Source organism: Pelobates fuscus, chromosome 5 (assembly GCF_036172605.1).
Source record: "Pelobates fuscus isolate aPelFus1 chromosome 5, aPelFus1.pri, whole genome shotgun sequence".
NCBI lineage: Eukaryota > Metazoa > Chordata > Amphibia > Anura > Pelobatidae > Pelobates > Pelobates fuscus.
The window spans coordinates 323445403-323472536 of NC_086321.1; the positions used below are offsets into that span (position 1 = coordinate 323445403).

The 27134-nt window shown below is 41.2% G+C and overlaps 1 protein-coding gene across 14 annotated transcripts in view; it reads left to right on the forward strand.

Annotated features, from left to right (window-relative positions):
• PTPRS (protein tyrosine phosphatase receptor type S) overlaps window positions 1-27134 on the forward strand; it is a 359172-nt gene that overhangs the window by 189045 nt on the left and 142993 nt on the right. For 12 of the 14 annotated variants that reach the window (XM_063455611.1, XM_063455599.1, XM_063455604.1 and 9 more), the window contains exon 1: window positions 8308-8623. The exons of the other annotated variants lie outside the window; for them this stretch is intronic. The gene's annotated coding sequence lies outside the window, so the exon portion shown is untranslated. Of the gene's footprint in view, window positions 1-8307; window positions 8624-27134 lie in introns of those variants that run through there. 14 annotated transcript variants of the gene reach the window in all.

Genomic DNA, 27134 nt, shown 5'->3' on the forward strand with positions numbered 1-27134 from the left:
CCAAGTAAGTCGCTCATGAAGCAACATTAGGCTGTTAGAGTAGGACCTGCCAAAGATGGGGTACATTGACATTGTGGCAGCCTTATGTAATGTATTATCATATAATGTAACTAAACCCCCATTATTTTTGGCCTAGATTAGTTTTTGTTTTTTTTTTAAACTTAAAAAATCTGTTCGCACCGAAGTTGCTGTTGCTGCTGGATAAGGGAGTGCGCTGGATTTTCTCTTTTTTACCATGTTAGTGCCGGACTGGAGATAAAAACCAGCCCTGGAAATAAAAGCAGGCCCATAGCATTGCGTCATTATACCAGCCCCATTTTATAACGCTATATTTGTGTTCACGAAAGGGTAACCATGCATTTTAAAAGTACATTTGAAGAGTGTATTATTTTATTATAGATACGACTGATATATATTCCCCTTCCCAGGGCAATATATATCACCAGTACTGACACAAGGTGATACCTCAAACATTGCCCTGGTATATACCCCATGCACAGGGCAATATATAGGCCCCAGTATGCACACAAGGTTATTTGAATTGCCTTGTGCAAGGGTATATATCAGGGCAGTGTGTGAGACATAACGCTTTGTATATAGTGGAGGAATATATAAACTTACCCCAGCACACAGATGGCACTCCCAGGACTTGTTACAGGAACCAGGACTTACCCAAACACTGAGATTGCACTCACAGGACTTGTCCCAGTACCCACCCCAGCACCCAGGACTAACCCCAACACTGAGATTGCACTCATGGAACTTGCTCCAACACCCAGGACTTACCCCGGTATTTAGATTGCACTTACAGGACTTGCCCCAGGACTTCAAACAGCCTCTTGCATCTACTATGCATGTACCATGCAAGAGGGAAAAGATGCCGGACAAGATTTCCAGTGGCACCAAAGACATTACATTGGCCGGGAGAGTGCTCTCTCACACTCTTGGCGACACATCTGCATCCCGCCACGGCTAAATTCTTAAAGGCCGCATCACACAGCTGCCCCAGGGTACTCAGGCCTTGCACAATATAACAAGCTGGAGTCTTTACTGGTATTTTTATTTTTTTATAACTAACAAATACCTTGGTTGTGACAGCTGAACTCAGGTTGTCTGAGTATAGTAGGAACTGCATGTGATGTACTGGGGTGTCTGGATGCAATGGGGACTGCATATTGGGCTGTCTGAGTGAAATTGTTACAGTTTGTGTGTGATATATTTGGCTGTCTGAGTGTAATGGGGACTGCATGTGATAGGAATAGTTTGTGTGTGATGATATTGGGCTGTGTACATGTGATGGAAACTGTGTTAGCACTGGGTTGGCTCTGTGTGATGAGAATGTGTGTGATCATATTGTGCTGTCAATGTGTGATGGTTTGGGGCTGGCTGTGTATGGTGCTACTGTGTTTATCTTGGTAATAACCTGATGAGTAGATAGAATAATGTAACGGGTTATCTGTGCTGCCTGTGACCTGTATGAAAGTTGGTGAATCCCAGAGCAAAACAAACTACAATTACTTTTTTCATTCTCATACAATATGTGATCTGCTTCACTTCAAGTTACTTACTATCTCAGTAGTAATGCCACTGTCCAGAGTATCCGCTCGCTCCCTCAGTCCCTCTGCAAACTGCAGTCTCAGCCAGGTAGGTAAGGTGTCACACCTTAGGTGTAGCCGCACTATCTGCTCCACTCGCTCTCTAGTCCCTCTGCAATCTCCAGCCAGGGTAAGGTGTTGCTGCACTCTCCGCTTCGCTCGCTTCTATCCCCCTTCCTTCCATGTCTCTCCCCCATTTCCATCTCTGTTCCCCTTCCTTCTATATCTCAGTCCACCCTTCATCCAAGTCTTTCCCCAAATTCCATCCATGACATCTCTCCCCTTCCATTACTGTCCTTCCCCCATTTCATTCACATCTCGCTCCCATGTCCCTTACCTTTTATCCATGTCCTCCTCCGTGTCTCTCTCCCCCTCATGTCCCCCACCCATCCGTGTCTCTCTCCCGCCTCATGTCCCCCATCCATCCTTGTCTCTCTCCTCCCATGCCCCAATCCACCTGTGTCTTTCTCCTCCATGCCCCATCAATCCATGTCTCTCTCCCGCCTCATGTCCCCCACCAATCCGTGTCTCTCTCGCGCCTCATTTCCACCACCCATCCGTGTCTCTCTCGCCTCATGTCCCCCACCCATCCGTGTCTCTCTCGCGCCTCATGTCCCCCACCCATCCGTGTCTCTCTCGCACCTCATGTCCCCCACCCATCCATGTCTCTCTCGCCTCATGTCCCCCACCCATCCGTGTCTCTCTCCCCCCACATGTCCCCCATCCACCCGTGTCTCTCTCCCCCATCCACCCGTGTCTCTCTCCCCCATCCACCCGTGTCTCTCTCCCCCATCCACCCGTGTCTCTCGCCCCCATCCACCCGTGTCTCTCGCCCCCATCCACCCGTGTCTCTCTCCCCGATCCACCCGTGTCTCTCTCCCCATCCACCCGTGTCTCTCTCCCCCATGCCCCATCCATCCGTGTCTCTGTCTCCCCCATGCCTCCCTCCCATATCTCTGCCTCCCCATGCGCCCTCCCATGTTTCTCTCTGTCTCCTATGCGCCCCTCCCATGTCTCTCTCTGTCCCCCATGATGTCCCCATCCCATTTTTCTCTCTGTCCCCCATGTCCCCTCCCATGTCTCTCTCCCCCCCATGCCTCCCTCCCATGTCGCTCTCTGTCCCCCATGATGCCCCATGCCATGTCTCTCTCTGGCCCCATGATGTCCCCCTCCCATGTCTCTCTCTGGTCCCCATGCCCTCTACCATGTCTTTTCCCCCATGCTCCCTCCTATGTCTGTCCCCATGCCCCCTCTCATGTATTTACGTCCCCTATACCCCCCTCTCATGTCTCCTATCTCTGCCCATGCCCCCCTCCCCTGTTTCTTCCTGATGGCTGCCTTCCCTGCCATTTTACCTCTTAGAGCAGGGAAGGGGGCGGCCTCTCACACTGAGCGCCGGGTAGTCATGTGAGAACGTAAGGAGGGGGAGGGGCTTCCCCCTCCTAGTGAGTACTTTGCGTGTGGTTCCCTAATGGAGCTGCACGCTTCCCTGGGATGCCAGGGGCGCAGGCCGAGCAGGGGGTGCAAAAATCACCTGTCACACTGACACTTGATTTTTGCACCCCCCCCTCAGCCTGCACCCGTGGCGGGCGCCGGTTTCGCCAACACCCCGGTATGCCCCTGCCTACCCCCCCACACTACAGTCCACTGTCCCCTATACTACAGCCTCCTATCCCCTAAACTACAGCCCTCCTCAACAGCCCACTACCTGTGCCCCCCCCCCAAGATTTGGTTCTGGATCCGTCCCTGATGTAAGAATGCTTGTGTATGGAGTATGTGTGTGAATGTAGGGATGCATTTATGTGGTTTTTTTTTTGTACTTTTGCCATTTGAAATCAGTGCTTTACTTGTGTGTAGTGTTTGTCTTTGAATGTAGGTGTGTATTTGTGGTGTGTAGTGTTGTAGTTTGCATGCTGAAATATATACACTGCCACACACACACAGACACTGACACGCACATACAGACAGACACTAACAATCAGACACACAGATACGCGCACATGCAGATACGCAGACACACACACACTTGTAGATACACAAATACACACATGTACAGATACAAACACCGACACACCTTCAGATACACAGGTACAGATATGCAGATAAAAACAAAAGATAGCAAACCTCCCAGATAAAACAGGGGGTGCTGCCTGGCATATGTGAAGATAAGGTACACTAAATAGCAAACCAATAAATCACTGCTTAAATACAAATAAATAGTGAGCAAATAATTCCTAAATAAACCAATATTACCTAATGCACCAAAAATAAAGAAAATATACAAATCACAGCACACACATTTATACAGATCCTGTCTAGACTCCCCCATAAGCAAGCTTCCAGTTTTATAAAATCACAGGCCTGCAACTCCCATCACAAAAAGTATAGGAATAAAATACTTGTAACGGAGGGAAAACACATATAGAGGGAGAAACTAAACTATCTACATATATACATAAGTAACCTGTCACTGAGCCTAGATATATGCTGTGCACAGCACAGTTTCTGGTGTGAAATGCAGAACAGGAAGAAAGTATATAGGTTCCCTATTTTCCTTGTAAACTTGCGAGACGGGAAACCTCCAATTCCCATCACAAAAAGTATAGACATAAGATACTTGTAACTGAGGGTGAACACGTATCGAGGGAGAAACTAAATTGTCATAAGTAGCTATAATATTGCAACAAAAAGACTAGCCTTCATAATAGCAATAACAAAGTATACTTTGTTATTGCTATTATGAAGGCTAGTCTTTTTGTTGCAATATATATCCTTGTAAATAGGGAATCCTGCAAACAGATTCTAGTGAAAGGGAAGAACAGGGTGAAAGTATGTAAAATCCCAATCTCCCTTACAATCTTGCTAGACAGAAAAGATTAAAGGGACACTCCAGTGCCAGGAAAACAAAACGTTTTCCTGGCACTGCAGGTACCCTCTCCCTCCCACCACCCATCCAATGTTGCTGCACTGGCCGTAGTTCCACCACTAACGTAGAGGAAAGCGTTAATAGTCAAGGTCAGGCCTATAGACCTGCACAATAATGGTAAAACTAGCCATGGTCACGATAAAGGAGATATTGTCACAGGTTTTTGGTGAATGGGCTCAGTACGCAGAGATGTGGACAGTGGTGTATTTTGGATTTGTGCTGCCCTAGGCACGACTAAATTCGGGCACCCCCAAAATCTAAATTTGCTTCCCCCAAATTAGTGTCAAGGCCACATGGTAACGGACAGACACATGCCCTCATTGATACATGCACTGATACACATTCACTGACAGATACATAGTCATTGGCATACACATACAGTCATTGGCACACACTGTTTAACCAACACACACTTTCGCTGACAGACACACACTGACACACCCACTCACTGACAGGCACACACTCTAAGACACACATAAAATGACATACACAAACTGACACTCACAGGCACACCCATTCTCACTGAAAGACACACATACTTTCACTCACTCACAGACACACACTGACAGCTACACTCACTCACTCACTCACAGTAAGGTGGACAGCCGCAGAACACGAGGCAGACAAGGCATTTGCCTGTGAGCTCGGGTGGCATTTTTTGGCGCCTCCCCTGAAAGTGCCGCCCAAGGCAAATGCCTAGTTTGCATTATGGTAAATACATATCTGCATGGGGATAGACACAGTCATGAAACTTAAAATCTTCATTTTAATTAGGTAAAATATATAACTGAAAAAGTCCCAGTGCAAAATAGGAAACAGCAAATAAGGCAGAATCTAGATTGGTAATTCAATAAATAAAAAGTCTTTAATGTGTAAAGTAAACTTTCACCAAATGGTTGGCACTGGATAAATCAAGTGAGGGGTTAACAAGAGCGGGGGCTGGCTTGGAGGGGATAACCTTCAGCTGGAGCTGGTTTGGAGGGATAACCAAAGCAGGAGCTGGCTTGGAGGGGTAACCTTCAGCTGGAGCTGGCTTGGAGGGATAACCAAAGCAGGAGCTGGCTTGGAGGGGATAACCAAAGCAGGAGCTGGCTTGGAGGGGATAACCAAAGCAGGAGCTGGTTGGAGGGGTTAACAGAAACAGGAACTGGCTTCGAGGGGTTAACAGAAACAGGAACTGTCTTGGAGAGGTTAACAGAAACAGGAGCTGGCTTGGAAGGGTTAACCAAAGCAGGAGCTGATTGGAGGGCTAGCCAAAGCAGGAGCTGGCTTGGAGGGGCTAACCAAAGCAGGAGCTGGATTGGAGGGATAACTGAAGCAGGAGTTGGCTTGGAGGGATAACCATAGCAGGAGCTGGCTTGGAGGGATAACCAAAGCAGGAGCAGGCTTGGAGGGGCTAACCAAAGCAGGAGCAGGCTTGGAGGGGCTAACCAAAGCAGGAGCTGGCTTGGCAAGTGGGACCATTAGGAAATCCTCAAAACCCAGGAGGTTCTGTGCTTAAATAGGGAGAGGGAGAGGAGGGGTCTCTAGGCCTATATAACTGGAAGGCCCTTCTGAGTGAATAGGAGCCCACCTCGCTTATGTGGGCAGGTTGCTATGTCTGTTTGTTCATTTAACTTGCCAGTCTCCAAGCTGCTCCTATGCTTGCTAAGCTGGATCCCCCAAATTGCTATCACGCTGAGGGGATCTTGGAGCAGCATGGGGGGCAGACAGGGCATGCCCACGTTTCACGTGGATCGGCTGCAGGGGCAGGTGGGCGAGGAGTAAGTGCGGCGTGCCGTGCACATGTGGTGTGCCGCTGAAGTGCTGCAGTATCAGCTGGAATGAGTGATTGGTGCATCCCCCACTCCCAGGATGCTGAAGTCCATGTGACGCCCAGTGAGTGTGGCACACCAGCCTCTCCCGGTATGCTGTGATTGATATGGATAAATGGATAACTAGCTAACCAGGGTAACGGAGGCACGGATAAACGGATAACCAGCCAAGGTCAAAACCAGAAAAATCATAGAGCAATATAATGCGCTAAGTGGGAACAGAAATCATGACAGGGCAATATGAATTGAGTCAACATGTCTTTAACCCCTTAATGACACAACTTCTGGAATAAAAGGGAATCATGACTGAATATATCCGTCGTCTGTCCTTAAGGGGTTAAATAAGATTGTGTACATTCTCATTGGTTTACGTAACTCCTGTAAACCCAAAAAGTGCGGGAATGAGGTTGCCGGAGTGGCGTGGTCACTTCCAGGCCAGAAGTGACATTGCGTGATATACTTGGAAATATAGACGCACCCATACCTGTATATAGACAAACTGTCGAGTACTCCACACACATGTGCTCTGCATGTGTTTATGGTGTGGTGTTAGGGAGGTATATACAAAAGAGTCGTAGTAAACCACATATCTAAAATGTTGCTTCATTTCAAGTCCCTGTAATATACACAAACAACTTTGTGGTATTTGTTTTTACTATAGGTGTGATAAATCTTATTGGCCTTGTCATTCCATTTTAGGTTATTGGCATTACCAATTGGTGTCAGCAATCCTTATAATTTGATGGTCTTTTTTCCCCATTTTTATTTATTAACTACACTTTGGGTACTAATACTTCACATATTTTTTAATAACCATTTTAAAGTATTATTTAGACATTTATCACACATATATATATATATATATATATATATATATACACACACACACATCAAGGGATTACTACTACACAGGGCACATAGCTAGCTGATAAACTGATATTGTAATGCGTTGCTCTTTGCAATTCGTTTATTTGTTGCTTAGTATGTAGCTACAACAAGGTAGAAATTTTGCACATTGTGTCTAAAAAAATAGTTTGTGGCTTCTTTTAAAATAAAATAAAAAATACTAAACTAGGCAGATGCTCCTAAAAAGAATGTACAAACATAACAAAGTACCCAAATTACATATATTTCTTTTTAAAGGTCACCTTCATTCAGGATACTTCTATTCCATTCTCATCCTATTAAATAGCCCTAATTTTTTTTTATCTTCTTTTATTCCTATAATAAATATATTTTTACCATGCAGGACAGACAATATCCTGGAATTGCACTGATATTCAAACATTTTCAGAGTACGAAGAACATATTTCTCGACAGTCAAGTACCTTTTATTTGAAAATGTTATTCAACAAGTGCCTCAAGCACTAAAATTATTAAATGCCATTCACTTTCACTTACCTTCTGGCCATTTAATAAGTGCTCTAAAGCAGAGGTTACCATCATTTTCTGGACCAAGGCCACACTTCCATGAGTGGAAAAAAAAATGTCAATAGCACACTTGCTAAATTCCTGCCTTTATCAAGCACATAAATATAACACTGTCACATTTACCAGCAACCTTACAACAGATTATGCAAAATGTAATAACCGCACACACTTCTAGCTAAATTGACTTGTTCATTTTAATTAAGTGCCAGATGTAAAGCACAATTTTAATGCTAACAATTATTATTATTTTTTTTTATTTTTTTTTATATGTACACACTTAACTTTCTCATTCAAGCTTTTACAGTGCTGAAGGCACACAGTCAGCTAGCTTTTAGCACAGTGATTGGAAACCACTGCCTTAGGGGATACAGGTCCCACAGGTTGAGTATCAGTCCCTTAGGATATGAGTCCACCCTGCTCTGGCTTCATGCTGTAATCTGACATCCAGACTGTATTAGTACATAGCTAGGCACGCCCCCTAGCGGTGGCCCGTCCTCTATGCGTTGTAGGGCCCGCCTTTGAAGCTAAGCGCCGCTCCTGCCCCAGGCGATGTTTTTCTGTGCACAGACTCTCATTAGCATAGAGGAAACCTCCTTCCACTCCAGCACCGCTCCCTCCCCGGCCATCGCTCGCTCTTCACACAGCCACCATCCCTCCCGTTCTCCCCTGCTTTTCGGTTATTTCCGGTTATCTGAATGCCACGGAACCTGGCTTTGTGGATCTCTTTGATTTAACCCTCCCCTCCCTCAGTCTAAACCTTCTCTTGGGGGGTTAGGATCCCAAGAGAATCGTCAGGGTTCGAATTCTAGAATCTTGGAATCCGTACCCGCCCGGGTCTCCAGGTCCTGATGGTGCCGGTAAGAAAGATGTCTTATTACTACAATGAGATGGGCAGCGATGAGATCTAACTAGATGTATGGGGAAAAAATGGCTTGATACAGGGAGACGGGATGGCTGTGTGTGTGCATAGACAATAGGTGAGGTCCCTGCTAGCAGCAATCACTGTCTGGCTAATGGATGGACTACATGAGGTGGGCTTGCAGTAATCTAGTTTTGAGGTTTAAAACGATCCTTAGAGGATTGCTGGGCTATCATAATGATGGATACAGAGGCCATGTTGGCATACACCCTTTCTTGCCATGTTCCCTAAAGCTTTACTCTTTATACTGACTGGTCTGTGGCAAGGCAGATCAAATTTCATCATCATCTTTATTAAGATTGCTTATTTTATATCTATAGCTCAGAATAGGAAAAATCCAGTTCTGGGTGTATGTAATATTAGGTATTTTTTTTTTTTTGTGAATGGGCCCGTTGAAGATCTCTGTTGCACAGCTATATGTGTATATACTACATCTGCAGCGGTCATGTTTCTCCTCAGTGGGGGCTGCTGGGTCCTTAAAGGGTCTTTTTGCAAGAGGAGAGCATTATGATTTTAGCTAAAGAAAAATGTAAATGTATTAATGGATTCTCAGAGACCCTTTAGGATTTCTGCTCCCACTTTTGACAGATTAAATCCCACCTATCCGATCATTCATCCTTTTGTCTGTTGGGGGTCTTTTGTGCATTTTATAACATTTGCTACAGTCTATTTTTTTCCTCTACTTTGCTTGCTGTTTGGGAGGGGCTAATATCTTCTAATTGTATGCTAATAGATGATCTCTCTGCTCAATTCTTGTCATTTTTTGCCTGGTAGGAGATATGTGGCTTGTGTGGTAGAGAGTGCCTCCTCTTGTCCTCCAGAGCTTGAGTGGTGTCCTCACCACCCACTGTGGGAGACCATCTGTTGTCACGCTGGGGGAAGGGTAGTGAAGAATGAGAATTCAGGAGAGCCCTGCATTCTTCCTACAAACCAGAGGGAGGGAGGACAGAATGACTAGAAATCTGTCTGCTGTCTTGGAGGCCCCAGCCTAGAGCAAGAGGGATACCTGATCTATCAAACACACTGAACATTTCCTAAACCCTGCATTCTGTAGTTTAAATTAAGAATCTTGCATTGACACAATGCACTCTTCTCTATGGTAAAAAGTCTAGTCCATGTTTTTTATTTTATTTTATTTATTATTATTTTTTTTTTTTTAATGAATGATCTGGGAATTCACAACCTTAGGAGAATGTAAAACTGTTGTAGAAAAAAAAAAAGCCTTTGTCTTGACAATTACCAGCAAGAACTCTGCACTAACATGTTGTACTGCAATATAAAATAGATTTACTGATGTAATTAAACCAACATTTGAAAACAGATTACTTGCACCGCCAGATATTGGTTGTAAATGCATGTCTATTACATATATGATTAGAATGGCTGTCCATGGGCATATAATACAGCCAAGAGAGATTGCACAATACACTGTGCAAATATTTTTACGTGTGCGTGGCTTGAAAACTAGCAAAAACTGCATGTATCCTTTAAATTTGTGTTCTTTTAATTCTGTTCTCCCTGACTTCTCAAGAGATTTAAAATACATATGTACATATTTGATTTTTATAAAAAAAAAAAGTGTGTGTATATATATATATATATATATAATGTGTGTGTGTGACCCTTCCATGACCCTTTTAAAAATCTGGTTGGTTCCTAAATATTTCAATATTTGTCATCGCCAAATTAATTTTTCTGTTGTAGGCTCAATCCATTTCTCAATGTTTAAAAAGTTGCTTCTCCTTCTGGATCCATGGATTATTTAACTGCAGAAGTAAAGATGGGACCCAAAGTCAGATTATGTATTCTTACAGATCAATGGTCTGGACTTCCCTTTTTAATATGCAGTGGTCTATCAATCACCCACACTGTGCCAATACAGTTTTATTTTGCAACCAAGTGTGTAATATTACTCAGATTGCTAATAAAATAAAATAATTAGCCATTATTAATGAAGGTATTTATTGATTGAAAGGTAGGTGTGTGCATGATGTCACTGCTGTCCATGGTAACTTTCACGTAGACCGATTTGTATCCTGCTTTTTGCATTTTGTATATTTCTGCTTTGTAACTTGTAGTTTGTGTCCAGATTAGGTGTACAAATAGGTAGTTCACAGTGATGTATGAAAGGAGGTGCTTGTTATGACACACCTTAATGCAGGGCTGTCCTCCTTCAGTCCCACACAGGTCCCTAATTGCACTTTTATGTCTATTTTTCATAGAAAATTAGTTTAAAAAAATCTGTTTATGCCTAGTTATCTATTACTACAGCAAAAATAGTTTTATGGTGTTTGTCCTTAATATTTGTTTTATGATTGTATATCAAATGTTCACATTTTTATTATAAAATGAAAATATATTTTCTCTGAGTTGTACATAGAAACATAGAATGTGACGGCAGATAAGAACCATTCGGCCCATCTAGTCTGCCCAATTTTCTAAATACTTTCATTAGTCCCTGGCCTTATCTTATAGCTAGGATAGCCTTATGCCTATCCCACTCATGCTTAAACTCCTTTACTGTGTTAACCTCTACCACTTCAGCTCGAAGGCTATTCCATGCATCCACTACCCTCTCAGTAAAGTAATACTTCCTGATATTATTTTTAAACCTTTGTCCCTCTAATTTAAGACTAGGTCCTCTTGTTGTGGTAGTTTTTCTTCTTTTAAATATAGTCTCCTCCTTCACTATGGAAAATTGATCCTCCTTCGAGCTGGAATCGAAACAGCGACCTAAGGATTACTGAATTTTAACTACAGTCCTCCGCTCTACCAGCTGAGCTACACTCATTAAAGTAACACTTGGCATTTTAAAAAAAATATTATTAACAATGGAATATTACATGTAATACAGCTTATATGTGTATTTTTATTTCGCGTTACATACTTCAAAGTATGTGAGTATTCTTACAATCCTCTTTGTTTGGTCAGACGTATCTCTCGATGTACTGATTCCAGTTGTAAAGTGCTCATGGTGTTTGATTAGATAAGTGATATTTGAAAGGAGACTTACAGGGTTGTTTACCAAAGTGAGTATTCTCTGAAATTGAAAGAAACATCAAATCTAAGGTTAAAGTACCCGAAGTGGAAGCACAGTTTGGCTATACTATCCTTCGATTTCAAATTCACTTTTAATTCCCAACAAATCTCAATTTAGTAAATAAACCAGTTAGATGTTTGTGTCCATGGAGCAAACGTATGCTAGGATATGCATTGAGAAGAATTATTTGCTTATATTTATGCATTACAAAACAATACAATACACAAACCGACTAATACATGTTATCTATTATTTTATTTTAGTTTTTTATAAAATGTAGTTTGTGTGGCTATGATAGTTTATATGGTGATCAGTATTGGCTTAGAAAGACTCAATCAGGCATTTTGAACTGAACTGCTTGATTGGTAGAATATGAGAACTGCACTTTTTACAGTGAATCAATTAGCACTACATGATAAGTGCTCTTTAAATTGAATACATTTGAATAATTTTGGCAATTCGTGACAAATACTTGATTTAACATTTAAGGGTCTGCATAAAGGACAGGCAGCCTGTCATGCATTAACCGCAGGCTGACCTGCCGTTAACTTGGGGGGACTCGCCCCCTTTCTAGGCAGACCCGCCCCTTTAGGGCCCGATTCTCAGGACACCGGAGTTGGGAGGTATGTGATTGGCTCTCTGAACAATCACATTGGTCATTTTTGTGTTAATGAAATCAACATAATGTTACATAAGGCAGTTTTTTTTTTTTTTTAATTAAATTTTTATTTAGCTATAACCTTTGATAGAATAAAGGTAATGCAACATATTTCTTGCATTACATCAGGGGTTCTCAACCCGTCCTCAGGACCCCCTACCAGTCCAGGATTTGGGGATTACCTGGGTGTGTCTAAGGTGTTTAGAAAAAGGGGGGAAAAAACACCATAGACTCTAAGGTGTTTTTTCTTTTTCTAAACACCTTAGACACACCCAGGTAATCTGTAAACCCTGGACTGGTAGGGGGTCCTTGAGGACAAGGTTGAGAACCCCTGCATTACATTCTTAATTAAAATTCAATTTCTAGTGATATATACTTTTATGGCATTATTCAACCAAAGTTCGATGTTATGCGCCATCAAATGTTGAAAATATTTATTTATTTTTCTAAAAGGTTTCCCCAATTTTTGCCTCTAAAATATGGTATCTAATATAATGAGTTGGAAGTACCATAAATGAAAGAATCGATGTTGAAGGTTTTGGGTACAGACTCCACAGCCCTGATTGCATACTATTGATCTATTAAATATTTTAGTATTCAGTTAATCTAAACTTGCAGTCTTACCAGCTGGGAAGGAAACTAGCTACATACTAATCATTGTCCATATAGCCTTGCCACAAGCGCTATCCCATCTGTGGCTGGGGGGAAAAAAAACACAAATTATTTGCACATATTTCTGATAGAAACTTCCAAACTATGTTTTCTCATAGTCTGCTTTCTTTGGTTGCCCTCCCCTCCTGATCTTGTCTTGGTAGGCTTCCATGCCACAGTCCATGGATAGGTAACCTTCGGCACTCCAGATGTTGAGGACTTCATCTCCCTTAATGTTCTTACAGCCCTAATGTTGGCAAAGCATCATGGGAGATGTCCACATCTCCATCTGGAGTTCCAAAGGTTGCCTACCCCTGCCATAGGTTTAGATAGGCTATTGACAGTCTCTAGGGTGAAAAAGCAAGCATTATAAGGAATTCATAGCGCACTTGTTCGTACTTATCAGTTTTATTCTCTGAACTCATGTAAGAGCTAGGTGGATATCCAGCTGTTACAAAACTAAAATCCCATTGATCCTTTGCCAGCAACAGCTACAGATTTACCTTTTGGCCAATGCTGACTTAAAATTATTGACAATTTTTCCTCAATGATTCCTAAACAGAAAATGGAAGCTTTTGCTCCTTTGACAAGTTCTTGAATAATTTAGTAGTGCTTTTATTTATTATTCGTAGGATTTTATGGCACATGAAAATGTAACATGAACATATATCAACATGGTTTTAAATCTTTGGCCTGTTACAGCCATTCCATTAATCAATGGGCTCCCCCTTTATTTAGTCTATATATGTGCAGTCTAATACATACTGCATAGAGAGATATATTTTTTTCCCCCCGGCTCCGATATTCTTTTGTCTAAATATAGCTCTGGTAAAGCTATTCACAAAGATGTGAATGTAATCTCTCTTCCATTAGCCTGCTGATGGGATGGACATTCGAAAGCTAGCACAGCAACTATTGTGATGTTCATATAAAAGACTTTTTGTTACGAAACGACTGCATCAAATTTTGCGGTTTGGTTTATGTTGGTAGAGTCATAATGACGCTTTTTGGTAGTCATGCTTCAGTACATAAGACGTGTTTGTGGGTAAAGAATCCCGCTCGTAGGCTTGCTATTCCAGGATCAAAGTGGGCACTATTGGTCCCCAGACCTCTATTGACAATCGATTTTGGCACAAAAGTAGAATTTAAAAGCCAAGTAGCCATGCTTATGGGCCGTTACTACAAAAAATGATCAGTACATATAGAGAAGTAACACCGCTTGAATGGTATACATTAGCAATGATAAATTAACTTCAGCTTTAAAACCAGTGCATTGAACTTTCTGCTAAATTTACACAATTTGTTAACACTAAGTAGGCTTTCACTCACAATATATTGCTTCATTTGGAGTTGGCAAGACAGGTGGAACCCTGTGCGCAAATAGCTAAGTCAATACACGTCGGCCATTTGCTTTACTGGATCAATGGAGCTGGGCATGTAATAACGGTGATTGACAAGTGTGTGGCCACAGACTTTGTCTGAAGCATTTCTCCAGTGAATATGGTATAAGGTCATTGTACGAAGTATCCATAATGGTATATGTAAAAAGAGAATGTGATCTGAGATCTGCACTCTTTTTTTTTTTTTTTTTTTTTAAAGAAAATGCATGGCTTGTGATAATGGGTGCCAATGTTTCAGCATATTGCCCATGCCACGGTCCACAATGCCAAAGAGGGTACAAGAGCAACATTGCATTCTTTCTTAGAAGCTTGGATAAAATCATATAATCAAGCTGTCTTTTGGGGGAAAACAGATCTTCTGAAACGTGAAAAAAGATAAATGTTCTAAGACAGAGACAACCTTTTGGCACCCCAGATATTGTGGACTACATCTCCCAAACCATCAGGGGACATGTAGTCCACAACATCTGGAGTGAAGGTGGTTGCCTATCTCTGTACTAAGTATTTTACACAGGCCAATGCAATGATTTTTGGCTACAGAGGCGAAGATGCGTTTTGCTGCTCCTCTCCAACCGCCCAGCCCTTGAATGAGTTTGTCTCTGTAGACCTGTGTCTCTTACCCCCCTCTTTTCAACTCCTTCCCAACCTTTCCCCCCTTGGGTTTATCTTTTAGTCATTCATATTCCCACTTTTATGTCCTTTTCCCTGTTTTTAGGTCTCTTATTTTCCAATGTCTTGTGTTCTTGTGAATGTCTAACCCCCACCAGTGTATCTTTTCCACCCTTTTGCCCCTCTTGTGGCTCTCACCACCTCCTTGTGTCCCATAGCTGATAATTGCAATCAGTTCGTAATTTAGCTTAATTTATTGTAACAGAGCAGGACCAGTATGACTCATTAACCTAAACAGTTTCCTGCATACAGAATATACATAATGAGTATACATAATGTTTTTTAATCCGTTCAGATAAATTCATATTGCATTGCTTTGTAATGTGCTGGTCATATATCTAGAATTTAAAGGGTTAAACAAATTAAAGATTTTTTTTTTCTTTTTTTAATTTAAACTACTTTAATATTTCATATGAGTCCAACAGATCAGTAGGTGGGAAGGTGGGCTTTTCAGAGAGGGGAGTTTCAATTTCAGTGACTGTAGCACCCCACCATCTTGACACTTCAAAAGCTGCCACTGTACATGACTTTAAAGGCTTAGAGGGACACTAAGCACCAATACAACTTTTAGTTTCGTGAAGCAGATTTGGTGTATTGATAATGCCCCTGCAGTCTCACTGCTCAATTCCTTGACATTTAATTGTTAAATAAATTTATTGATGCAGCCTTGGCCACAGCACCGTCGGCGATGACTAGATTATACTTTTTCTTAGCCACACCGATTCATAATAGCAATGGGCAGCTGTGATAAGATAAATGCGGTCAGCTGACACATTGAGCCAATTACCACCGCCCACTGTTAACTCTAAGCCAGCAGTTCCCAAACTGTGTGCACAGGGTTGCCGCGGAATGTTTCCCCGGTGCTATGATTATAGCACCGAGAAAACAATACTGCTGAACAGGGGCCCGGTCACGTGCCGCGATCCTTGATAGCCTATCACTTCCTCCCAGCATCCTGCAGGGAGGAAGCGCAGAAGGAGACAGCTGCAACGTGGGGGAAGTGCTCCAGACCTCTCACTCCCACAGCAGCAGGACTCCAAGCCACCGTCCTGGCACATAAGGTAAGCTGAAAGGAGGGTGGGTGGAGATATAAAAAAAAAAACCCACTATATGTGTGTGTTAGTCTGTGCATGAGAGTGAGTGCGTCAGGGTGTGTGCGTGTGCGTGTGTGTGTGTGTGTATGTATGTATGTATGTATGTATGTATATAAATATATGTCAGTGTGCTTCTGTGTCTGCGCACACATCTGTGTGTCAGGGTGTGTGTTTTTATGTAAGTGTGTGTATCTGTCATGGTGTGGGCATGAATCAATGTTTGTGTGTGTCAGTTTCATGTGTGTATGTGTCTGTGTGTATTTATATGTGTGCGTGTGTATGTGTCGGTGTATTTATATGCACCTGTGTGTTAATGTGCATGAATATCTGTGTATGTGTGCATACATCCAAGCAGTCAAACACCAGCACAAAATACAAGCACACTCCTGCAATCTAACTTACATGCACCCCTGCAATCAAACACAAACATTACATACAAACACACCCCTGTATTAAAACACAATAACTATATACAAGCACCCCTTAAAACACCAACACTGTACATTACACTATAGCGCCAGTAAATGCTGCAGCGCTGTACAGATATGCAACCTAGAAATTTTGACTTAGGGAGCCTTGGGAAAAATACAGAAATACTAAGGGCGCCTTGAACCTAACCACTGCTCTAGGCTAAGCAGCACAAAGGAGCTCGGCTGCCCCCATTAAGTGCTAAACCAGAACATATTAAATCATATTTATGAATAATAGACATTTACAATTTGTTTGTTTCCGAATGTCAATTCGGCCGAATTTCGGGCAATTCGGACATTTGAATGCTTCCAAATGTCCGAAGTTCCGAAACACTACTATACCCAGTGGAAGAATGAAGAATGTTACACTGTATACCAGTTTAAAAAAAAAAAATATATACAGACATAGCCAGGATTCAGCTGTAAGCATATTTTGATACACTTACAACAATCAAGTAACACATTCATATAAAATGTAAGTTACTTAGCCAGCCAATGGATGGGAATGAATAAGTAGATAACTCCCTAATTCCCACGGTATTAGGGAGCTATCTACCAAAAGGCTGAAAGACCTAAATTGGTCTTTCAGCCATATTTACTAATACTAAGTAAAAATGACTTAGTACTAGTAAATTCTGCCCCTACTCGCTATACTGCGAGTAGGGGTATGTCTGTTAATCAGTGACACTGTTAAACCCCCCCCCAAAAAAAAAACCTATTTCCCCCCACCCCGAGCAGCGGGTGGGCCCCCTAAAGTAAAAAGGGGGGGCTATTGTCCTCCCCCCGGCCACCATCCCTGAGCGGCAGGTGGGGACCCTAAAGAAGAATAAGGTGGGGGGGGACCAATTGTCCTCCCCCGGCCCCCACTACTGACAAACCCCTTGTCACCTCCCTTGTTAATTAAACAAAATTAATTAACCCCGACCTACCCCCCTCACCCTAGAAATAGTGAGGGGAGGCCAATAACTAAGTACCTGTAAATAAATACAACTTTCTATTTGATGTCGTCTTTTTTCTAAAATCTTATTTTTTCAGCCCCCAAAAAGACCAAATAAAAAACCATAATACCCGTCGCACTTTAAAAAAAAAAAAAACTCTGATGCTGAAAAAATAATCCATCTTCACCCATGGAGGGCACCGCGCAGACTGAGCTCCACTTATAAAGCCTTGCCCCGCCCTGCAATAGGTTTAGAGCACTCTGGTTGGTTTAAGCCATCCAATCAGAGTGCTCTGACAGGTAAATGAAGATACTGACAGGTAAGTCTCTACATTTACCTGTCACAGCACTCTGATTGGTTAGCTTGAAATCCAACCAGTGCTGTGTCATTTTACACAGCGTGGGAAAGTTCTTTGGAATTTTCCCACGCTGTGTAATTTGACTCAAAACAACACTCTGGTTGGTTGATTGAAAGTAACCAATCAGAGTTATGAGTCAAATTACACAGCGTGGGAAGTGCCTAAGTGTCGAAGTTACGAAGTGCTGAACCGAACCGAATATTTTCCCCATGCACATCCCTAATTAATAAGCTGGTTGATAAGTGGATGCTCTATAACTTATAAATCAAGTTAGTTTTTCCATTGTAGCTGTACACTCCAGTTTATGAAATCGAAACATTCACCTGCTCTTTGATACATATTTCTAAATAGCCTATCATTTGTTAGGAATTCAATACATAAAAGCATGTAGACATTGTAAAGAGATTCGCTTGTGGTCCAAACCATACAGTAGATCTAAGTGGCTTTGACTGTAGAATTATTGTTGGCGCCAGGTGCTGTTAGTAAATTTAAGGAGGAGGTTTATTTGAAGGATTTCCAAGTTCTACTGCAACTTGTGGGATCAAAATTTTGTTACAAGTAATATGAATTCATGGATCCGTCTTGCCTTGTGTCAATGGTTTAAGCTGGTGTTAGGAATTTTGTTCTTGGCACACATTAAGCCACTTTAATACAAATTAAATGAATATTGACCTTGATCATTTGCTTAATTGTCTACCCATAGTTTAATAGCTTCTTCCATCAGGATAATGCCCCATGCCACAAAACACACATCATTTCAAGTTGACATCTCTATATGTCTGTCTATAAGTAATAATTCCAGAATCTTGTTGAATCCATACCATGAAGAATTTAGGCAGTTCTGGGATGTCCAACCCAGTATTAGAATGTTGTAACTACTTAAAGGAACACTCCACTGTAGTGGTTATCGTGCCAGATGTGCACTTGTATCTTCCGCCAATATTTTATTTATTTATATTTGGCAGTTATAACGTGCCACCATATTCTGTATTGCTGTACAATTAGGGGATTGCATACAATATACACAGACAAATACAAAAGGTAAACAGGGTCCTGCCTGTAAGATGCGATCTAGCCATTGACACTCTTTTTTTATACAAAGTGCTTAGCTAGATAGCCCACAAGCTTACAATCTAAAGAGATAAGGATTCAATGCAGGTCTTAGCCCATTGTCTGAAAGTTTCAGCTGGTTCTTGCATGGCTTAGTTCAGAGCTAACATAAGTTCCTGCTTAGGGATTTCCATCTCTCCGGTGTTGGTAGTACAGGCAGGGGTGGTGTCCAACAGACGCATGGTAAGAAGTCAAACTGTCCAAAAAAGGTTTGACTCTTCACAATGGGAGAACTCCAGGGCACTCTTCTACAGTGAGTTGCAGTGGTTATGTTGCTTGGATTTACCTTTTAAGTGTCTATCAATTTATGTATTTAGTAGAAATTAGCATTGTTGCAATCGCGTTAGTTTATATACAGGTTCTGTCAAGCGTACCGTGATCACTAGAGTGACCCAGCAAAGAATTTACTATAGTACATTTTATCGTAAACAAAGATAAAAGAGATCATTCATCAAGCTAGTCTCAATCCCTTGAGTGCCAGATCTGTGCCAAACACATTGCCCTGTACAGTGAGGAATAAAAACCAAACTATTTTATGGTTTTTATGAATTAAATGGAAATAGGGATATTGCGTTAAAACTTCCATAAAAAAAAGATTAAAACATCTTTAAAATAATTTGCAACCATCTATATGCTCCACATTGGAACAGATTCACATGATTTGCTCCTTCTGAATAGACTGAGACCAATTAGTCCCGGTTCTTTGCAGTATTGTGCCCATTCCGGTTCTGCCTATGTGGGTCTGCGGTCAATACATCATGTAGCAGACAAGCAAAGTGTAGATCATAAAAATGAATGAAACTATTTCTGCAAGTTCATTTATCTGGTTTTTTTTTTTCTTCTTTTCTTTAATGAGCCCATTTACAGCCGAGTCTGTTGTGCATGTTCTCTTAATAAACCTCTATCAGAGAGATAGGACATTGATTAAGAGAAGCAGATACCATACACACATCGTATTGGATCTTTGTATGGAGCTGTGGAACCTGTACTCTGAACAGACAGGATGCTCACATAGTTTTAGCAAATCCCTGCTGAACAGAAGGATGACAGAGCCTATGAAAAAAACAAGTGGTTTTAGTATTTGCAGTGGCGGGACTAAGGAGGGAGGGTCATGGTGCAAGAATTGTTTTTGGCCCCCAAAAGCATGGCCAAAAGGTTAGATCCTCATCTGTCGTATAACTCCAACAATACGTTTCCAGCTGGGTATCTAACCATCCTTGCAGAGCTGTATTTGTGAGCATTGTTTGTGTTTGTGTTTGAAAGTAAGCATGTTTTGTGTGTTTGAATGTATGTATGCATTTGTAGTCTGGCATTTGAATGTAATTGTATGTACTGTTGCTATTTTGAAAGCAGTGGTGTGCATGTTTTTAGTGTTTGGTGTTTTTGTTTGAATGTGTCTGTGTGTAGAGTTGGCGTTTGATTGCTGGGATGTATGCACATTCACTGCTACACACAACACACTGAAACACACACACAGATGTGTCCTAAATCTGAAAATTCGGAAGCCAGATGCTGCCGGGGGAGAGTGGACATCACTGGAGGCAAATTTAAGGTAAAAGTGCCTCTTGGGCCTTCTGGCACCATTTAGATGAAGTTGTTTTGGTGCCTGGAGTGTCCTTTTAAGTTTCAATCTAGGTGCAATTCTCAAAGTTCCTAAGTCAGGCTTTGTATCATCAGAGAACTCCATCTATTTGATGCTCATGACGCAATATTTACTGCTATGTCATGCTCACTGTTGCACGTATAAAACTGGGACACTCTAGGCAGCTAAAAAAAAGTTAAGCTTAAATTAAAGCTAATGATCTTAAATGCTTGTGGTCAGTTTCTTTTCTTCCAATTCTGTGTAATTATTCTGCAGTGCTGTAAAATGTTTTGCTGTTTTAAACAGTGTAATCCAGCTTTCTTAGCCACGACCCTGTCAAATTTCAACATGTTCCTGATTTCTAGTCGCTGGAAGAAACGTACCTTTTGCAGCCAATGAAAATAGAGGCATGTCTTATCTAGTGTAAGGAATGCTCACATCACAGACTGCACTGCAGCTAGAGCCGGAGTATGTGCTCCTCTCCCTCCCTGTAATGCAAGTAATACATTCTCCATCAGCCCCTGTCAGCCAACTTCCCTCTCACTGTTAACCCATTCCCTGTCAGTCCCTTTCAGCTAACCTCACTAGCCCGTTATCCCCTTCCCCTCCAACCTTGTTAATCAACCACCCTAGATAGATAGAGAGAGAGAGAGAGAGAGAGAGAGAGAGACATAACACAAAGCTTTATATGAAGTTATGAGTGTGTCTGTCTCTTTATATTTAATTTTTAGTAAACATATGACACTGTGTGATATCTAATGTGGTGAAGACATGGTTGTGTGTGATGTGGTATGTAAGTTCTAGTGTCTGAATGCTGGGACTCCGAGGAGGCTTGGGCAGGCATTGTGGGCATGTGTTGAGTAATGCAAATTGAGTGAAGCTCCGGCACACCCAGTAAGGCGTGCCATTACTGATTAGAGACATAGAGAATCACTGGAGCATGGCCATTGATGGACAGTTCAGCTGAAATACAGGAAGGAGGGAGAAAACAAAGGGGAAATGACATGCAATCAGAGGAGGAACAGAAAATCTGATCTTTGTAAAGATTACAAAGATTACTTCTAAACCACATTTTTACATTCTTTATGGAATTAAGGCATTTAGTGACAGTAGGGTTACTGTTGGGGAGGGGGGACAAGGATATGTTTTTGTTTTTTTACCTATACTGTTCCTTTAAAGCTCAATTTATAGCGCAGGAAATACAATTTATAAAGTAAGTTCGCATCTGATTGAAAATTAAACCATGTTTTTCTTGTTGGCTGTGTGAGTCAGGCAGGGAGGTATGGCTAGGGCTTCACAAACAGAAACAAATGTAATTTAACTTTTAAATGGCAGAGAAATGAGCATCGACAATGTAGGGGCATGATTTATACAACCAGACTGCTTCATTAAGCTAAAGTTGTTTTTTTTGCTTGAAACACTGCTCATACAAACAGACTTCTACCACCATGGTCACTTCAAATCTTTGAAGTGGTCATGGCTGTTGGAGTAACCCTTTGGATTTTATGGGCTGGGTAGAAGCACAAGACTTGCAATTTCCATCATTTAAAAATGTATTAAAAAGAAAAAACTGAAATATCATATTACTCATATTGGCATAAGTATTCAGGGAGTTTATGACACTTGTAATTTATCCCAGATCCCACGTCTCTAGATGAACTTTGAGATTTTTCTACACTTGGATTGGAGTACACTTGTGGCAAATTTAATTGGTAGGACATGATTTGGAAAGGCACACCTGTCGATGTGGCCTCACAGATGTAAATACAAATTATAGCAAAAACCAAGCTGTGAGGTCAAAGGAACTGCTGAGCCTTCAGAAACATTTCAGCTGCAATTGAGGCTCCCAAGAGGACACTGACCTCCATAATTCTTAAATGGAATAAGTTTGGAACAACCAGGACTCTTCTTAGACTTGGCCACTGGGCCACAATGAGCTATTGGGGGAGAAGCACATTGATAAGAGAAGTGACAAGGAACCTGATAGTCACTCTGGGTGAGCTCCAGAGATCACGTGTAGAGGTGGGAAAAACTTTAGGAAGAACAACCATCACTGCAACACTCCACTGACCTAACCTTCATGTCAGACTGGACAGAAAAAAAGCATCTCCCCACTACAAGACGCATGAAAGCCCACATAGAATTTGAAAAAAAAAAGCACTTAAATGACTCTCAAACGGTAAGAAACAAGATTCTCTCTCTGGTCTGACGAATGAAAAATGAACAGTTTCTCCTCAATGCAAAGTGTCACGTCTGCGCATTACCATTCCAACTGTGATGCATGGTTGTGGTAACATCATGCTTTGGGGGTATTTTCTGAGAGGCAAATACTGGGAGACTGGTCAGGGTTGAGAGAAAACTGAATGCAACAAAATCCAACTGTATCTTATGAATACCTGGTTCAAAGCTATTAGTCCTGGTCCTGAGCAATTCGCCTAAATACACAGCCAAGTCAATGTGTGAGTGGCTTAGTTACAACTTCATGAATATCCTTGAGTGGTCAAGTTAGAGACCAGACTTGAAAACAATCAAAGCTCTCCGGAGAGACCCAAAAATGGCTGTCCACTGCTTGTCCCCATCTAACCTGACAAAACCTGAGAGGATCAGAGATGAATGGCGGATGCAATCCAAATCAAGGTGTGCCAAGCTTGTTAAATTACACCCTAAAAGACTTGAGGCCGTATTCATTGCTAAAGGTGCTTCAACTATGTACTGCGTTAAGGGTCTAGTAATGTCAATGTGATATTCCAGTTTATTTGCTTAATATATTTTCAATGTTGTAAAAAATGTTGGTTTTTTTTTTTGCTTTTTGCTTTGTCTTTATAGTATAGATTGATGTAAAAAATTTTTTTTTTTAAAAAATGCAACTATTTTTGCGTAAGAGTGAAATGTGAAAAATAAAGGGATCTGAATATTTTCTGCATACGTACGGTATGTATAATTCCATACCCGACTTTTCCAGGGCACCGGATTACGATGGTTATCCAGAAAACTCACCCAGCACTTACACAGGGCTATTTACTAAAGTGAGAATTGTTAGAAATTCACAGTAAATTTAAAATTTAATGCCAAAGGAGCCAAAATAGAAGCAAAGCTGATTTTTCTGATATTTTGGACTTAAATTTGAAATTCCCAACATTTCTTACTTTTACTGGATAACCCTGTCAGAATTGTGTCTCTCTGGCCAGTTGAAATTACGTTAAAATCTCCCACATATTGCTGCAAGAAAGCTCTTGGCCTGTGTCTTCATGCTGGTCTCAGTAGATGGGAAAGCAGCAGCATGTCCGAGATAAGCGGTAGTTACACTTCTTCTCTTAATTCTATTTGCTGTCCTTGAAGAGACACTGTAGGCACTGTAATTGCTTCATCTTATTGAAGTGATTATAGTGTATGGAGTCCCATGAGGAAGCATTAGCCTGAGCAGCAATGGGTGGCAGTGATTGGCTGTGGGAGCCAGGGACCCTCATTCACTGTTAAACTGCTCATCACTTAACTGAGGATGAGACTTATCCCGCAAATGATATGCTGGGAGAGGGCTGTGAAAAGAGCATTTCTATTTCCCTCATTCATCTCCTGACATTGCATCATTGAGAGAAGGGCTAAATTAAGGACAGCAACTGCAATTGGCAGATACTTCCCAGGATTGTAACTCCCATTAATCCTCAGCAGCACCAGGATATGTATGTCCTATTCATGACCAAAGATTAATTGTATGACATGGGAAAACAATGCCATCTTGGGGTCCACGAGATGTGCCCAAACGCCATAAGACTGACTGGCATATTTCTTTAATAATTATATCTCTTTGTCTCCTACATAGAAATGTATATATGAGAGAGAAAACATCAGAATATTAATTACATAACAATATATGGTCTCAAAATATCCCAGCCTAACTAAATGTATCTATGTACTTCTCTCCTGACCCTGCCATAAACAAAGGCGTTTTGTTAAAGGAACTCTCCAGTGCCCGGAAAACATATCTGTTTTTCTGCAGTGCCCCTCTCCCTCCCAACCCCCTCCCATCCCATGTTGCTGAAGGGGTTAAAACACCTTCAGTGACTTGCCTTGCGCTAGGTCAGGCTCCGCCAATGCTCCTCCCCATCCGATGTCATCCATTATTCTATGCTTTCCTTTGTGGATTCCGGCGATGCTGGAGGTCCTCATGCATAGCGTGAGGACGTCCTGCGTCGTTTAAAACACTTTACGTGTTCTAAGAACACAGAAGTCCGTCTAGTGGCTGTCTGGTAAAACATTTTGTGTGCCTACCTCAATAAAACATACTTTGCTTATCTATTCAAGAACTGCGTATCAGCCAATGAAGCACCTCCCCTGTCCATGCATGTGTGTCCTCAAACATTGCATGTCCTATTCCAGAATAAGAGCGAGAACGCAATAGGTTAGGTTTAATTTCGCTTCACTCCTAATTGAAAAATTTGCAATGTAGAAATAAGAGATGCCACACTTGTTTTACACGCAACAGTGTCACCCATTCTCATTCAGTTTGGTGGTTGACAGACAAAAGAGTATGGAATATAGGCATCGCTTGTGGGGCTCTTTAGCCCTGGATATCTACAGTTCGTGACAGATGCGAGAGGCTGGCTGCCACTGGTGGGCTGCGTGGCCCAACCTCGCCCTTCGGGACCATGCATGGTCTTGGTCCCGTTGCACCACGTGAGCACATCTACTAATGTGCTCATGCTGTGCTGCCCGGGGACAGTTCAATGTCCACAGATGGGTCGCCTGGAAGTGAGGTGGAAAAGGATCACAAAATCTGGAATGTCCTGCTGAAAGTGGGACTGCTGGGAGGTCTGGTCTAGGTGTAGTGTGTCATCAATTGTAACCTGTGGCATTGTTCACCAGATATTTCTATCACTATACCAAATATCAAATGATTTGTATTTTAGTGTTGGGGTAGGGGGTTATACAGACAAAAAAAATTATTAACATGAAAAACATTAGGATATCCAGCATGTTAATTGCAAGAACCGATAATAATAATTATAATAATCCAAACAATTAAAAAAAGGTTTTCCAGCAACTTGTTGCTTGGCAACCAAGGTACTAGATTTCTGGGAATTAGACATCCCATACACGCAAACAGCAGTCGCCACTTAAAGCCCATTGTATGTTGTGAGAGAATATATCAGAAAAAAGGAAATGACATTTCCAGGAAAATTATTTAATTACATGACTGAATAAAACATTGAAAATCAACTATAACTTGGATTATCCTTTTTGCTCTCATTTTCCTCTAAATGTGCATTAAAGATTTAGCAAATTACATCACAGTTCGGTTCAATCCAGTCACAGCCACGGCAGGCACAGAAATGAGATGAAGAAACAGAATCATTGTTTCATTACATCCCTTCTCTGTAGGCTTTATCGAAGCTGACTGCCAGGACAAATACGAGTTTTATGAACAATGATTGACAGCTAGCTAAGATGGAGGCACTCAGGTGCAGGAAAAAAGACGTGTGGGTTTCCACATTTCATTTTCATTTTCCACATCTCACACATTTCTTAAATTCAGGGATGAGTAAGTAAATATTATATAAAAAAAATTGGGATATACAATTTTTGATCATGTAAGTGAATGCCATTTTCACAGTGTTCTTATTGGGGGAAAAAAATACCATAACATTTTAGCTCTACCTTTATCACAGCTGTCAAACATCTGATTGTCCTTTCAGTGGACCAACGGGCTGAACCCAATATATTTTCATGGTTTCTTTCACATGATATTTACCGAGGATATCTAGTCAACATATCCTATATTACTCCTATATTAAAATTCTGAAGTAAAATTCTTTACTGCAGAATGCATTTTTTGCATATATGTATCAGATGTCAGCTATCAAGAGGCATATGTTCTATTAACTAAATATATATTCCATTTTTTTTATTTTATTTTGAATACAATTTTATATATATATATATATATATATATATATATATATATATATTACTGTTCTAGTTATAGTGACAATAAGAGATTTTTTTTTTTTAGCAATTGGATGTGATATTACATATGAACATCTATCTACCCAGGATTGTTACATCCCCTTCCTTTTTTTTTTTTTGACTGCATTGCCACTTTAATTTTTATAGCAGAATGCCGGCCTTAAGTTTTTGTTTTGAGATAATATTATGCATAACAAATATGTGTTGGTGGTTATTTTAGCCTCTTTTCTTTTAAATCTCTAAAGAGTTCCAGACCTCAGAGAATAAAAATAATTAGAGATCAAAGTGTAATTTCTTTGTAGGAAGAAAGTTGATAATGCAACGTTAAATTGGCATTTAATAGGCTAGGGTAAGTGAACTAGGAGGGGCAATAACTGACAAAACCAAGATTATATTTTTTGGTGGTAGAGGATAACAGAAATTTTAGGTTTGTGCTGTAGCCTGAATGTTTACAGTAACAAATGGTGAAAGTCAAGCAATTTGGATGATGTGAAATGTAGTGTCTTTTAATAGTT